This window comes from Triturus cristatus, chromosome 4_1, assembly GCF_964204655.1.
Source record: "Triturus cristatus chromosome 4_1, aTriCri1.1, whole genome shotgun sequence".
Taxonomy (NCBI): Eukaryota; Metazoa; Chordata; class Amphibia; order Caudata; family Salamandridae; genus Triturus; species Triturus cristatus.
In genome coordinates this window covers 1,325,783,997-1,325,801,206 of record NC_140585.1, presented here as the reverse complement: position 1 = coordinate 1,325,801,206, position 17,210 = coordinate 1,325,783,997, and positions in this window count along the sequence as shown.

Below are 17,210 nucleotides of genomic sequence, written 5' to 3'. Positions count from 1 at the left end.
TCGTGCTTCTGCTCTCTCCCTTCTGCCCTTCATGGTCCGTTATGCTGCAACTGTCCCTCCTGTCTGTCCGGTATGGCTGCCTTTGCCTCTTATCCCACTGCTCTCTTTTGTCCATGTGTATGGCCCTATCCCCCCAATTGCTTTCCATGACCTGTTGTGCTGCTCTGCTGTCCTGCTTCCCCTGTGTGGTGTATTGTGCTGCTACAGCCCCTGCTGCCTACTCTGTAGGGCCAGTTTGGTGCCCCTGTCCATCTTCCTGCTGTCCTCTCTTTTCCGAGTCCAAGTCCCTACCTGATTCCTCCTGCTCTCCATGATCCAATCTACCTTATTGGCCAACATTTTGAACTTGGTAAAAGGGATATTTTCATAAAGAACATGTGGAGAATTGATTTTCCCCATTGACTTACATTGAAAAAGAGGAGTTTTAGGCAGGAGATAGATAAAATAAAGTCCTTTTATGCGTGAAAAAATTGGGAGTCTCCTGGCTAAATCGGGCTTGTTGGCATGTATGGTTGTACTGCCACTACCTCTTCCTTCTGCCCTCAATAGTCTTTCAAGTTGCCACAGTCTCTTTTGCCTGTACTGCATGGTTGGTTTGCTGTCCTTGCTCCCCTTTCTCTGCCCTCCATGGTCCGTTGTGCTGCTACGGCCCCTTCTGCCTGCCCATAGTGGTCAACTTCTTGCCTCTGCACCCTTCTCCATGAGAGGGTCTTATTCCCAGAAAAATTATGGTCAGTGCTCTAAACAACTAAAATCACGACATATTTTCTGAGTCCGCAAACAGCGACAAAGCACTTTTAAATAATTTGCTATCTTTATTTTTTTATCCAGTTGATCTCTTGATTATTTGTTACACTTAAGGGAGAAGATGTGTTGTTACGGCCAGAGCTGCAGACTTTGCAACTGGGAAACCAGGTTTGAGTTTCAGCATCAGCTCGACAAATAACTCAATCTACCCATACCTAAAAACAAAACTAATGTGTCCTTGATTAATGATGCTCATGTAATGCACAGATAGGGAGAGAAAACCTCTTATCTGACCTATCTTATTTCTATGGACTTAATCACTTTTGTGTTGCAAAAAACCCCAGAGTGCAAAGTTACTTCAAAAGAATTATCATTTTTTTATTTCAATTATTTTCTTTTTATTAAAAAAAAATATACATAACAAAACATTCATAATTGTTCTATTGAGAATCTAATTCATATGTAGAACATACACTATTTCATACAATGTTTCCACATCAATTTCATTTCATAGATACTTGTAAATATAAAAGACAAAACTGTGTAAAGAAACCTATGCGGAGAGACCCCAAAGGGAAATGAGAAAAACCGTCACATCAACATTCTCACCTAACACTCACTCTTGCATACTATCAAACATTCTACCAAGGCAATTTTTGATTTCCTATTAAAACCACAAACCAACTCTGGCAAGAGATCCTACTACAATTCAAATTCAAAGAGAATATAAACATAGACTTTGAATAGTTCTTGCTAAATCCTAGAATTCTAGGATCAGGACGTTAAGATTGAGTTCTTCTGTGGATCTCCCAGTGTATGGTCGGTACTCCCGGTCGACGTACGTTTCGGAGACTGAAAATAAGTTCTACGTCCGAAAACATAGGGTGCATTGAAGCCAGTCAGAATCCGCTGCCCTAGATAGGATGAGCATGATACATCTGTACAATAACCTGTTCTCACCCTTGGGTAACTTCGCAGTGAGTAGTCAGGCTTATCCTCAGGGCCCAAGTGTAAAGTATTGGTACAAAAACATGCTCACAACACACTGCGTACGCCACAAAAAGACTCTACACCGTATGTATAAAACACTGGTCTTTCCATTACACACACATTAGAATCAACACAAGACACACATTGTATATACAATCAATCAATCAATCAATATGAACTTTATTCGGCTTTTGAAAAAAAAAACATAAAAGTACAGCAGATCACAATGTACATATCAGTTAGGAAAACACATATGAAATTAGTAAAATTATGTTAAAATCCCATAAAAAGAGCCACCAATAAAACGTTTCAAAAGCTGGCCATAAATCGGTGTTCCAGTAGCTAGTGCTGTTAATCACAACTTTTTCTGGGCTAACAGCAACTTTTAAAAACCTTAGACCATTAAGAACAATATCTCCTGGGATCATTTGCATGTAGACAAGTGCTGGACAGACCTGGGTAAAATTGGCTCTTTTCAAAATATGAAGAATATGAATCTTCCTGGGCATGGCATACAAATTACAAAACATAATAAAATGTAACATGTCCTGTGGAGACTTACTGTTGCAGCCACAGGCCAAGAAAGTATGGCCCCTATTCATCACACTAGGGGGGGGGGGCTAGAAGTAAGGCAAAAAGGTCCAGCCACAACCTGGTTAATAAAAAACGGTTTTATCTGCTTTTTACTGATAAAAGATAGGGCTCTGTGGTAGACACTGCATAACGACGAACACTGGACTTCGAAAAGATGCCTCCTTCCCTCTACTGCAGTCGCCTTCTAAGGAAATTATCTTTTACCTAGATGAGATCATTTTTACAAATCTTGACCAGACAATACCTTAGGATTTTTTTACCCAATTTATTCTCGGGGATAGACAAGATTTTCTGTCACTGAGAAAGCGGGTGAAAAGCCACTATATCAGATTAGTAGGGCACCCCATATTCTTTGTGCATAACAAATGACAGGGTACCCTCTGGACCGCTCAAAAACCATCTCAAAAACATATTTTAAATGATGTGTAGCTCATCCTGAGTGATATATCCCCAAATCTCACTCACCATATATTAATTTGGAGATACACTTGGTCCTATTGCTCTGTAAAAGAACACCTACAACCCAGCTGTGAGGGAAAATTAAAAACGGTGCCATTTGTCCTGATAAAATCCTCTTATTTTCTAAATACCAAAGGACGCCAGTTCATAGCTGACCTGAACAGCGCTCCCTAATAGGAGAATAGAACAACACTCCTAAATAAGAGAATAGACATGTTTTCGGCACCAGGGCGGGTCCAACGTTAAAGGTCTGAGATTTATTAGAACGAGGTCCTATGACCATCATATAGTATTTCTTTTATCATTAATGGATAAATCCAAATCATTCATAAACTGGGCATATGAGTTCAACAAGGCCTGAAAGTCCCTGGTGGTCCTGGCCATGAGGATGGCACTGTCTTCATATATTAATACCAGCAGACATCGCTGCCCCACCAGTGGGCAATCTACATTTGAGTCCACTAAACCAGCCATAAATTATTAATATAAAGATTAAAAAGAAATGGGGCCAAAATAAAGCCCTATCGTCCCCTCTTGCATTGAAAATTGGTAAGTGACTTTCAAATCTTTTGAATAGCGTACCACTGCCACAGTAACCCAATGCAGATTCCTTAAAAAGAAAACAATGTCTCGGCCTACCCCCATGGACAGCATAATCTGCCAAAGTTTAGATCTGTTCACACAATCAAAGGCAGACAACAAATCCATGAAGGCCAGATGGATATAACCGGAATGGGCAACAGTGTATTTGTTTAATACCAGATACAGATTCAGACATTGATCGATGGTAGATGGTCCAGGACGGAATCCATAGTGCACATCGGAAAAAATAATATTATCAGCCACCCACATGAAAGGCTGTCCAAAAGGACATGCCCTACCACCTTTACAATGTTATCAAGCAAAGAGATTGGACTCCCTGCCTGTAGCAGTGAGTACTATCTCTGTCACCCTTCTAACAGACTTGCACTATGATAGACTTTGCCAATGACTTTGGGGGACCTGCGGTAACTGCAGCCTTAATGATAGACTAAGGACTGGTACCCAGACTTCTACTTCAGAGGCGTAGAGGTTGGGTTAGATGCCATCGGGCCCAGGCCTTGTTCTTGGACAACCCCAATATTCCCTTCCTTACCTCTTCAGTGCAAAAGGATAAGACAGCTGTCAATTTGATGTTACCAGATCTACCACAGGGAAGAGGAGTTTTAAAAATCCTCAAAATGGCTAACCCAGCTGTCTTCAGAAATATGAGCCTCCAAGGAGGCAGCAGCTTCTACAGACAGAAAAGGGTTGTTGATTATACCCCAAAATTTGGAGCTATTCTTCAGAGTTCTTGCCTCAATCAAGTCAGACCATGCTTCATCCTGTAAGATGTTCTTACATCTTGCCAGTTCAGCTTTGTACAAACCACGGCTGTTCTTAACAAAAAGAGGGTCTCTAGGATTCGTTTTTGAGGATTCTCAGCGCTCGAGACCAGCCTGAGTCAAACCATCTTAGTGCCACATCATGTTGCTGTAGGGCTGGTACTTTCAATAAATCCAAGATGATGTTTGCAATTGCAGAGAAAGCATCTAAAATAGTGAATGGGTCATTCTGCTGGCCTGAATAGATGTCAAACTCTTTCTGACACCCTGAATACAACGAGTCATGAAAAGAGTTTGAGATTACCTGTGACCACTTAAGTCTCCTGTCCCCATCCATGGTCCTAGGGGTCCCTCTACCACCCCTACCTAAGGGTGGACCAACAGGACCTAACACTACGGATTGTGGTCACTAAAAAGTCTTGAAGGAATTTCAAAGTCCAATAAATATGGAAAAAAGAAAGTAAAATAAAATATTTGAATAACTCGCAACCCCTCCTGATAAAAATGGGGTTATTATCTCTCCTGATCAGGGATAACTTGCCCATTGCTGAGACTAAATCAAATTCATTTAGTATAGCGTTACGATTAACTCCCTGTTTGGTAAGCTCCATATGCATACCTGTCAGGTGGAAACAACCCAAAGCCTATACACCATCAATCCTCGGATCTCCACATAAATGAACACGAAAATCACCAACAATCATTATATTGGCATATTGTAAGTTATGTGCTTGCCAGTCCTTTAGGTACAAACCCAACAGTTGCATATTACAAACCCCCCGGTAAAAAGGAAGTGGCATCATGAAAATTCAGCAGTAGCAATTTACTGGTCCGTCGAGAAAATGACAGAGCTTTAAAGGTAGGGGCTTCTGTAAACAAAGCATCAAGTCTACATCGAACAGCTAGAGAGACAAAGATAATCAACCCCATCTTGCCCCCCCCCCTTGATGATATTGCAGGTGTAAAAAAGGTCTTGTATCCCTCAAAAAAGAAACAATTTGCAATGGCCCAAGTTTCTGGGAGGAAAATCACATCATGCCTATGATAAAGGACAGCCATATCGGATCACTGAACTGCAAGGCCCACAATGTTCCAGCTGATACATTTACATTTATTGTTATTAAAGGGGATGGAATCAGTTGAGCTCTCTGCAAAAGAAACCTTCAGATCGAACGAATCAGCCCCTGACAGTCAATCACACTCTTCCAAGAATGATAGAGGGGCAAAGCTGTTTCTAAGAGCTATATCGGGGGCATTGCTTCCTGAGCAAAGACACATTATGTCAAAGTTTGCGGATGGCCAGACTGTGTTGAATGTATCAACGGTCTATGAAATTATCCCAAAGGAAGAAATACACTGGAGGAGACAAGACCACTGATAATAATGCAATCTTGTGTAATTTTTCTAAACCTTTTCAACCCAGTTCACTCTTTGGACCATAAAGATGTGTCTTTCAACCCGGGTTCCCAAAGTGGTATTTGAGTTTTTGAGTTCAGCAAATGCACGATCTTGTTCTTAAGTTGGCCAAACTTCTTGGTTATGCCTGGCAAAGGAGAGTGTTCATAACCCAATACCACAACATAGGGAGTTTCTTCTAGTGGCAGGTGGAGAATTACTGGCTTAGGGCTGGGGTCCTCTGAGCACCAATATGTGCCCTTTTGTCCTCTTCAACAGGCATACCATCCAACACTGGCTTCGTGATTCCAGTTTTTTAACCTAACTGCTCTCCTTCTTTATTTAGTAAGCCCCCTATAGACAATGGAAAGGTACTTTTGGGCTACCTCTGCGCGTCTGTGGGGGTGATGGCTACAGCACTGGAGCTTCGAGATCCCATCTGTGTGTTGCTCCTTACCGCACATTGTGATTGAGAATGCTTCTCATTGTGGATAAATCTAAGAGGGCAGGTTTAGGAGTGGATACTTTCACCAGATGTGCTAAATGGGACTGGTTCAAGTTGGTAATCTCCTTCTTAATAGCAGCTAAGCGTTGGTTTATAGATTCCAATTTAGCTTCTAGGGCAGCTATTAGAAAATATCAAAATGAATCCAACAAGATCACCAGAGCAGATTTATCCCAAGCTAAAGAGTCAGCGCAACTAGCAGGTGACCCTTACATGCTTAGGTCTACTGGTGATTAAAAGGTGCTTTCTTTTACCTCCTGCTCCCACTTTTGTAGTAAAAAATTGAGTGTCTGATGCCCACACATGAGAATGTAAGGTACACTATGAAGCTTTTACTTCTGGGAATTCCAGAGGTTCAGACATGCCAACCTCCCCTCAAAAGTTAGGCACAGGTGGTAAGGCTGTTAAGCCTGGACCCTGTGAAAGGGAACAACTGGGGAATAGAAGAGGTAGAGGTGAGCAAGAGAGATGACATTTAACCAGTTCAATTTCCTTGTCAAGAACACCAGCAGTCCGCTGCAAACAAGCATCCATAGTAGTATCTGATTTATAAGATGGCTTGGAGGCAGCTATCTGGGCTTACGCTTCCTCATAGTAGCCCCCAAAAGTGGCACCAAAGCTAACTGACAGTAAGAAAGTACGGGGCAAGAATCTCCATATGGCCACCACAATGCTTTGTAGCAGAACTCCCCACTCCCAGCTCTCTCCTACTGCCGTTAGTCTACACAGAAGGCAAGGGCCTCTGATACACTGAAGCCCTGGGAACAGCAAATTATATATCAGGGGACAAACCACCAAACACTCCAGCAGGGCAGTCCAAGCGCAAGTGGGCCACTACAGGTGCAATTTGGATAATAATCCCTGGAGCTAGGCACAAAAAGACTCCACACCATATGTATAACACACTGGTCTTGTATCACACACACACACATTGAAATCAAAACGAGACACACATTATATATACACTTTACAGTTATATGCAACTGTCAAACTTTCCTATTAGCAGCAGAACGGCATGAACATGTATGCCCTAATCAGAGTTATTCATCCAACACAACGTTCCCCAATAGCGCATACCCCCAGCAGTTGCAAGGTCAAGCAATCATAAGTCTTTGACTACGCCTAATGATCCAGCCCCAAAGTCACTTAACTACACCTGCCAGCGATACATGTTCCTCTTGCTGGTGCTATGTTGATTAGAGTTTCGGAATGACCTAAAATGTAAGTAAACAGTTACTAAGTTTTATCCATCTGGATTAGACCTCCAGACACTCAGCAGCACCTGCACGAGTGCGGAATCACTATCCACCAGTAGACAAAAGGTTGCAATCAAGGAAGCTGCCAACCTTCCAAGTCTGAAGAAATGTTTCCCCTCAAACAGAGGTGTGAGGTGCAGTAGCTTTCCACAGCCATCCATAGGTGCCAACAAGGCACAACAAAACCCCTCAGGCCCCTTCACAATGTTCACCACAACAAAGTAATAATAAGACGACCATTTATAAAGCGCAAAACAGCTACCTCCCAAAGGAGGTGTCCCGGCGCTAAAGTACCTTGTGGCATGGGTCCAGGGAGAGGAAACCAGTGACCTCTGATGGCGCCCAGGATTGTTAGGCACTGTTGTCTTCCTGATCTAGAGTTTGAAGACAGTCTCAGCTCCCAGCTTAAGTCCCCCAACACCCCTCGGACACCACATGTTCCGGAGCGCAAGCTAGCACAGGTTTCCTGGTTGCAATGACGGGTCCCTCAGACTCAGCAAGCTTTCCGAGCACTTCTCACTCCCCGACACCTCGGGTAGGGTGTTGATCTTTACGAGCACACTCCTCTGCACAGTATGATGACAGTGTGTGCCAGGACCGTCCTTGTCCCAACGAACGATCACCCGTTCCCGCAGCAGCCTGTGCAGTCCTTGAGATCTCTTAGAAACTGTGAGATCCTTTGTGTCCCTGGAATCTCGTGGACAGGAGGCCACCCAACCGGCCCTTGGAGAGCACTTAGTGACCCAGGCCACAACAGCTGGCACTTGTCTGCAGGCCTGCAATGTCCCAGCAAAATCCACCAAGTGATAGTCTCCCTCCTGGAGCTCAACAAGCTCCAGGCCACCACAAGTCCAGTTGCAGTTCCTCCTGCCCTAGTGATTCCTCTTGTCGATGTCCCAGTGTCAAACCAGCATAGTATGGTTCCAAATCGAAAAGCTTTTCTAATTTCTGAGGCTGGAGCCCCAGTAGTTATACCCGCAATGGCCTTTGAAGATGCAATCATTTCAAAAGGCCACCTTTGAACTGTATGGGCCCTCTCTAAATCTTGTCCTGTCTGCCATTCTACCCTGTGAGGTTTGATCACTATCTTTAGTGGCACCAATACCATGACCCTTGCAATGAAGGTCAAATTCCGCCCCCACGTATCCATCCCAGAATGGCCCCTGAAAGTCAGTTTCCCTTGAGGTCCCAGTTTATGGCCTTCTATCAGGAATGCACAGATGTAGCTGTCCCCCTAGCACCCAGATGTGAATTGGAGACACACAGAGTATGAGCATCGTAATGCCCACTTTCCCAAAGTGACATTTCAACATCCATAATGTTGGTTCCACTCATAGTACCGGAGAGGATTTGCCATTATGAGCTCATTGATATCAAACAATATACTGCTACTATTCTGCACGTAGGAAATACTGCTCAGTAGCCTTTCCCTACATTCCCTCAAGCTAATGCAATGCAAGAAGCAGGCCAGTCATAATGAACACACCATCCAGTGCTATTCACGACCCTTGCATGTAATGCACACGCGCACATGCCCTACCTCTTCCCAACACTGCACCCTGTTCCTAGGGAGATCTCTGATAAAGCAAGAGATATGCAGAACCTTGGCCCTTAGCTTTTTGAATGCCAAGCCAAGTAACAGCAACCTGTGCACACATGGCTCACCAGGGCAAACATATGGCCCGATCGATGATCTACCTCAGTGGATGGCACAACCAATACTGCAGGCCTACAGAGGAGCATTCAAGGTACATGCTCTGGGTACATGTCCTAACCCTAGACAATAGCTTACTCGAATCAGCCAATCATGTATACACCAATCACCAGAATGTATATGATAAGCACTGTACTTTGGAAGTGAATGCCAGTGTTGAACACATTCAAAGTCCTAAGGCTAGCACCAGGATTAGTGGAAAACCCAGAAGCAGAAAAGCAAAAGAATGAGGGAAAGTCCCCTAGAAAGTGCCATTTTCAACACACAGGTGCAATTTGGTGGCTAGAAATGAAACTGCTAAAGAAACTGAAACAGCTGATTTACATAAAGCTCATAAGTGTTCTAAACATAATCTTGAACCATCACTTGATTATGAAGAAAGTAGAGTGGCAAACACAGATATAAATAGCTCCTGTCAAACCCAATCCCCATTTGGACCTAACACATATATGCAAAGGTTTGATAAAGAGGACTTTAAATGTGTTAGGACTTTAGGTAAAAGTAGATCAAGGCCCAAATGTACAAAGGGGTTGCTTTGCCCTTGTGTCATGCAAGGTTATGCAAAGACAATGCTAGCCCTTAAGTGAGATTTACTATGCCATGCAGAGCCACGTCCATAAGCAAGTTCCATGATTTGAATCTCAAAACAATGCACAAAAATACACAAGCAAGTATACATCCAACAAATACCCAAACAGTGAGATATTGTAATAAGTACATGTTGGACCTAACATCTGTCATCTGTTCTTTTTGCATTTGTCGTCCTAAGTTGCAAGGTATGCCCAGATGTGGGTGCTATGCTCATGAGGGGTGTTACATGAAACCAGTCCCAGGATGCTTGTTTCTGGCAGTTTGGGCTGGACTGTTCCCACGGGGAACAGGGTTAAGGCTGGTTTGCATATGGCTGGGTCTGGACTGGAATGGCGTGGCGTGGCGTGCAGAAAAATGATGAATTCAACCCAGATCAGTGATTGGGGACTCATTCCTGTGCTTGCTACGCCTAAATGGCTGATGAGGGGTGTTACCCCAAGACCGGTCCCAGGATGCTTGTTTCACGTCCAGGGAAGACGTGGCCTAGCAGTTTGTGCTGAACTGTCCAAATGGGGACAGGATCAAAGCTGATTTGCATATAGCTGTGTATGAACTGGAATGGCGTGCAAAACAATAATGGATTTAATCCAGATATGAGACAGGGGTGAATGTTGGATTAATTCAGCATTCCGTCCATCATCTGTTCTTTTTGCATTAGTCGCAATATGTGGGAAGGGTATGCCCAGATGTGGGTCCAATGCCCACCACGCCACCAGATTCAAGCTAGCCTGGCTGATAAGGGGTGTAACCCGAAACTGGTCCCAGGATGAATGTTTCTGGTCCAGGGAAGACCTAGCCTGGCAATTTGGGCTGGACTGTTCCAATGGGAAACAAGGTCAAGGCTGATTTGCATACGGCTGGGTCTGAACTGGAATGTCAGGGCCGGCTTTATTGCTGGTGGTGCCCTGTGCGACAATGTTTGTTGGCGCCCCCCAAATGACCACCTCCACCACGGATTCTGTCACTAGCACCCTTTAACAGTGACGAAGTCTCCATAACCACACTCTCTCAGATGCATTGAATTAGTTATATAGCACCACTCATACCAGTGTAGGGTGTCCGAGCACTTTACATCGCACACACATTACACAGAGACAATCAATCATACGTGTGTAAATCAGTGTATAGGAAATGTTACATAAGCCAAATGACTAAAAGTGTAGGAGTCACATGTCATCCATATTGGTAGGCAGTATAGTTGTAGAGTGCTTGGTGTGGAGAAGCACAAACTCAGAGTCGAAAAAGAAACAGCATTGTTGGGAGTTCTCTCTAAGAATCGATTTCTAGCCAAATGAATCCTTTTTGCAACATTAATCAATGTTCTAATAATGTATACTTTGCAGTGTGTATGCAGTTCTAGGATGAAAGTTAATAGTTCACTATTCTATATTAGGACTTTAAGTTATAAATTGCAAGTAACAAAAGGATGTCTCTTTTGAAAGCAGTAACCTGCTGATCTGTTTACATCACACGCACTCTGTAATCTACTTGGTACAAGTTCTTTGCAGCAGGCATATTAACCCTCTGCACTAACTTCACATAAGTCAAATCATCAACTATGCAAAATGCTGATCTCTCTCCAGGACGTTAATTAATCACAGGAGTTATTGTGACATTTATGTGAGGCCTGGTAATTGCTGAGGGAAAGAAACGCTGCAGCAGGTGCTTCAAAAGCATAATAAACTTTCAAGCACGGCGCCCCCAGGAAGCCAGCACCTGGTGCGATGGCACCGGTCGCACAGCCCTAAAGCCGGCCCTGTGGAATGTGATAGCATGGCATAAAAATGATGGATTTAACTCAGATCTGTGGCTGGGGTGAATGTTTGATTAATTCAGCATACCATCCATCATCTGTCCTTTTTGCATTTGGATTGACTTCTTTGGCATGGTTTTCCCCAACGTTTTGCATTGAATTCTTTTTTGTTGATTTTGTTTTCGCTAGCAGTAGGACTCTGCAGCTTTTATCACTGCTAACAGTGCTAAAGTGCTTGTGCTCTCTCCCTCAAACATTGTAACATTGGCTTCCATCCAATTGGCACATTTAATTTACTTGTAAGTACCTAGTAAAGTGGCACTACTTGTACCCAAGGCCTTTAAGTTGAATGCTACTAGTGGGGCGGCAGCACTGATCGCTCCACCCACATAAGTAGACCTATTAAATAAGCCTCAGGCCTGGCATTGCTGCCTGTGTGTGCAGTTTACATTGCCATTTCAACCTGGAAAAATAAACCTACTTTGCCAGGCCTAAACATTTTAATACATATGTCACCCATAGGATTGGTCCTAAACAGCCGATAGGGCAGGGTGCAGTGTATTTGAAAAGTTTGACATATATTTTTAACTTTTACATGTCGTAGCGGTGAAAAACCCTTAAACTTGTTTTTAAATACGGCAAGGCCTGCCTCTCCCATAGGATAACATTGGGTTACCTTATTACTTTTAATTAGTAATAACTTCCAAATTGAGTGCAGGTAGAACTATCAAGTTTAGTCTCAAAGAATTGTAATTTAAAAACCTCTTTAATGGTAAAGCTGGATTTAAATCACAATTCTGTTTTAGAAACTTGCCATTTTCTTGTCCCAGCCATTTGGTACTTGTAACTTTCATGTGTCAGAAATGAAGTTCCTTGGGTTTAGCACAATGCTCAAAATGGTTCACCTTAGAATAGCTCTAATTCCGCTTTCCGGTATGGCTCAGATTTTAAGAGCTATTGAGCAAGGGAAAGGGTGCTGAGTAGGGGACAGCTGGGAAGCAGACCTGGAAAAAGAGAGGAGATGGATTAGACTCTTGGACCTTGCTGACAGTACAAGTGAAATCTGTTCTTCGTTGACCTTTGAAGGAAGAACGGAGTTAAATTGTCACTCTCCCTTGTTCTCTGTTTTTGGGCCTCCTATTTGGGTTATAGAGTTGTCTTTTCTTTTTTGTGTTGTATTTCTTTATTAGGAATCATAGCATTGACACCAGGGTTTAGTACAGTTTAGTATATAACAATGTACAAAATGCAACCGTTAGGGAGGGTGGGGGAAAGGAGAAGTAGAAAAAGGATAGAGATGGGAGAGATCGAACAGTGCATACAATTCTAAAAGTTTCCTCTGCTTCGAGGACCAGCAATTCCATTTGTCGTACTGGGGCAAGTAACATATGGACATCTAACAGGACAGGGCAGGGGTATCCATGGTGAGAGGCAGAGTGTGAATAGAAGGGTACTAGGATTATTGCACAGTAGAGGGGTGATGTGTGTCCCATGTTAGTGGCCAAGAGCATTCAACAGAATAGGAGGAGGTGATGTGTGGGTCCATGGTACGTCAAGGCACCAGGGCTTATCCGATGGGGGGTGAAGAAGAAATGAAGGAACGAAAACGGAAGGGGGGAAGAAAGAGGAGGGGGAGAATGGCAGGAGCGACATATAGGAGGATGCAGATAGTAGGAGGGGTGCAGAGGGAAGTAAAAGGGATGAAGAGGTGACCAGAAAGATTAGTGAGAATAGGGGTAGGACAGGGTGAAGTGGGAGGTATGTGAGGGGAGGGGGGAGGGAATTGTGGGGTCAGGGTGCCAGGGTCCATCAGGATCGACAATGCAAACTGCCTAATATGCTAGATGTCATCCTGGAGGAAAGGCGCCCACACCTGCATGCATAGAGCAGACTGGCATTGCCGGCTGTACATTACACATTCATAGGCTGCTGTTAGAACCATTGCCACCATCCAGTCTTCCTGTGAAGGGTGTGTGAGGGAACACCATTGGTGGAACAGGCATATTTTGGAAGTCGCAAGAGCTGTAGGTAGGAGGTTTCATTGCGGGCATGGACTGGTCCAGGGAGTCCCCCATGTCATGTAGCAAAATCAAAAAGTAGGCGAGGGGTGTCTTACGTTTTTTTTTTGTAATAAGGGTTTTATATAGCACTGGCTAAATCTGAGGGTATCGGAGCGCTTTACAACCTTTTGTCATCTAGCAATGAGAAATAAAGTGAGACAATATAAACACAGAAGTAACCACAGTGATTCATGACAAGTTCTTTTCAGGGAGGGGGGACAAAGGTATCAATCGCGTAACAGTGTAGAACAATAGTAATCAGATTAATTTGTGACGCGAGTCCAGAGGTAGGTGATGTCAAAGTCTTCTTGTCAGCATGACTGTATACTCCACTGGGCAGGATTGGGTGGCAGCCATCCCTTTGGAAAAGATCAGCTGAGATAGAGGTCTTTGAGCTGGCTTTTAAATTTTATGAAGGAGGGGTATGTCCGGATATGGACCGGGACGTCGTTCCAGATTTTGGATGCATTATCGGCGAAGGAGAGTGATAACGTTTTTTGTTTTCGCGTTCTCGGAGGGAGGAGGATCAGGGTGTTCGTACTTCTAAGTTTCTTTGTCTGACCAGCCTTGGTGAGTTTGGATGCCAGGTAGGCAGGTTTACCCGTGTGCAGAGATTTGTGAGTGAGACACACAGTTCTGAAGCTTGCACGCATTTCGATTGGGAGCCATTTTAGCTCCCTAAGAGCGGGAGAGATGTGTTCATATTTCTTTACTCCCGTGACCATCCTGGTTGCTGCATTTAGAGTTGATCGGAGGAGAGCTAAGTGAGATTTTGCCGTGCCTGTGAGGGTTGCATTCCCGTAATCCAATCTGGACAGAACCAGGGATTGTGTGGCTTGTTTGAGGTCATTGGGAGGGATGAAGGGTTTTATTTTGTTGAGTAGTTTTAGGTTGACGAAGACCCTCTTTTCGGTGTTCTTGATGTGTTTGACCATGTGTAAGTTAGGGTCAAGAGTGATTCCCAGTTATTTTAGTCAGCAGGGATGAGATTGCAGTTGAGAGCATCAATGGTTTTTAGCCATTCTGTGATTTTGTGGATGTACTCTTTGTTGGATATGAGAAGGATTTCCGTCTTGTCATTGATTGAGTTTCAGGTGGTTGAGGGATAGCCATTGTTGGACTTCTTTTAGGGTGTTGTTTAGTCTCTGAGTTTCATCAATGGAGGAGGTTTTCAGGTAGATATGTGTATCGTCTGCATAGAGGTGGAAGGGGATTTTAGCTTTTTTGAGTATGATGGTGTGGGGCTCCATGTAGATGTTGAACAGTGATGGGGAGAGGACAGATCCTTGGTGGACACCCCTACTTATGGGGAGTAGGTCAGACGTGAAGTTTTTAATTTTTACTCTTTGAGAGTGGTTCCGCAGAAAGGAGGTAAACCACTGTAGTACCACTTCTTCCGCTCCAACCCTTTCTCAGAGTGCATTAATGAGCAATTTGTGGTCTACCGTGTCGAAGGCTGCCGATAGGTCCAGGAGGATGAATATACAGAATCTGTCCGTGTCCAGTGATTTGTGGACATCATCTAGGACATTCAGGATAGCTGTCTCAGTGCTGCATACTTTTCTGAAACCTGATTGGTGAGGGTCTAGTAGGGTGTTGCTGTCTATGTGCTGGGTAAGTTGAAGGAGAACAGATCTTTCTAGGATTTTGGCTAAGAATGGAATATTGGATACGGGCCTGAAGTTATTCAGATCATGTGGGTCAAAGCCCTTTTTTTTTTTTAGTAGTGGCGTGACTTGGCCGATTTTGAGACAGTCTGTCATGATTCCAGTTATCAGGGAGCTGTTTATAATCTTCGTCCAGTGCAGGGGTAGTGTGTGTTTGAGCATTCTAGCCAGTTGGGCAGGGATAGGGTCCGCAATGTGAGACAAGGGATTGGATTTGCTAATTATTTTGATGATTTCTGCTTCAGAGATGGGGTTGAATGAGGGGCGCTAGCGAGCCCGGAGCAAAATGGCCGCACCCTAGTGCAGCTCTGCTGGCCGAGATAAATATCCGTCAAATATCCGACTCATCAGGCGCCATCCATGGCTGAACTGCGGCAATATCGGATGAAATAGCACTGTGAACTGTGTTGGCGGCCTCCCTGGGAACTCAGACTGCTTCAATCCGGCGTCAGCTCACCTTGACTTGCCGGCCTCGCCTGCGGTAAAATGGCGGCTCCCTGAGCATGGACTGTTCCCTGCATCGCTGACGGCTGCTGCGGTGTGGCTGCTGTGGCCCGGTGGCGGCCTGCGGGACCCTCTGGTGCTCGGAATCGGCGTTGTGGCCCCCGCGCTGCTGGTGAGGTCGGCTGCAGCCCCGCCAGATTGCCAGACGGAGGGAAGTGGGGACGGCGTCTTGCGGCCGGCCTCTGCCTCGGGCGCCGGAGGAAACAGAGTGATCTCGCACTGGTGGTTGGCGAGCAGCGAGCCGGGGCCTGAGGTGAGGCGGCGCGGAGTGCAGCGTGGGGCAGTGCAGGGGCCCTGACATACCTTGCTGAAATCTGGAGACCCCCGGGGAGCTGGCTGTGGCGGCTGGTGCGCGCTAGTGCGGACGCTTGATGAGGCCGCGTCTGTGATCTTAGCGCGGCGGCGGTTGGCTGACTGGCGGCGGGGTACTCCCTCTATCAGTGCTCTGGTCCACGCGCAGCCGGGATGATGGTGATTTCCTGGTGCTAGCCCGCTCCTGCATCCGCCTCACGCCTGGGACTGCGCTTAGGCGGCTGGGCGGTGGAGGTTGCCGGCTGGTGGTGGTCATCTAACCTCTGTGGTGCTGGCGATCTCTCCGGCGCATGAGGTGCGCTGCCATTGATGTCCTTGGAGGATCCCCGGGACGATCCTCGGATACCTGGCTGAACCCCTGTGTGCCAGGACGGTACTGTCCACGATTTTCCAGTATCACGCAGTGCTCGCATTTATACAGTGGTGACCGTGCCCCTGGCTGTCGCAAAGAGCAGTTCACCTCTCTGATCCCCTTGCCTGGGACTGCGCCTGTCTTGTAGCCGCTGCATGGTGGTCACCTTTGCTACAGGCAATCTGCTGTGTAGTGTGCCTTGCATTTGTCATTGTCAGGCGGGCTGGGGTCTGTGTCGCACGCCATTGACTTTGTCTGCGTGACGCAGTGGGTTTCGGGAGCTGGATTATATCTGTTTGAGTTGCGCTGGTTGCATCCTGCGGTAAGCAGATTTACTGCTCCTTAACACCTTGGGTGGCGCCTCAGTCCACAGGGTTGGTCACTAATAGTTAGTCAGAATGGGCAAGGCGGACAAACAGCAAACCAAGCTGTAGTTTGAGGCAAAGAAACATACTAAAGCCGCCACACCTGCTGTCTCCGACTCTGACCCCGACTTGGAGGCTGGTGCAACCACGAAATTGGAGCGCATGATGCTCAGCATGCAACAGAGTCTGCACACTATTGACGCCAAGATCGACCACATCAACATGCGCATTGACACTATGGCCTTGAAAATTACAAAGCACGACTCGCAGATCGCGGAGGCTGAGCAGCGCATTTCTACAGCAGAGGACCGAGTGGAGGCGGTTAGTGCGTCATGTGCTAGCAAGGAAAAAATACTGGAGGTGATCAGGGCCAAAAATGAGGACATTGAAGCCCGCTCCCGCAGGAATAATCTTCGCATTACTGGGGTTACGGAGAGTACCAACATTGGGATGTATGTCGTTACAACGCACACTTTTACAACGCATGCACTTACAACGCATTTTTTACAACGCAACATCCACTACAACACATTCCATTACATCGCATGACACTACCACGCATTTTTAAAAACTACCTTTACA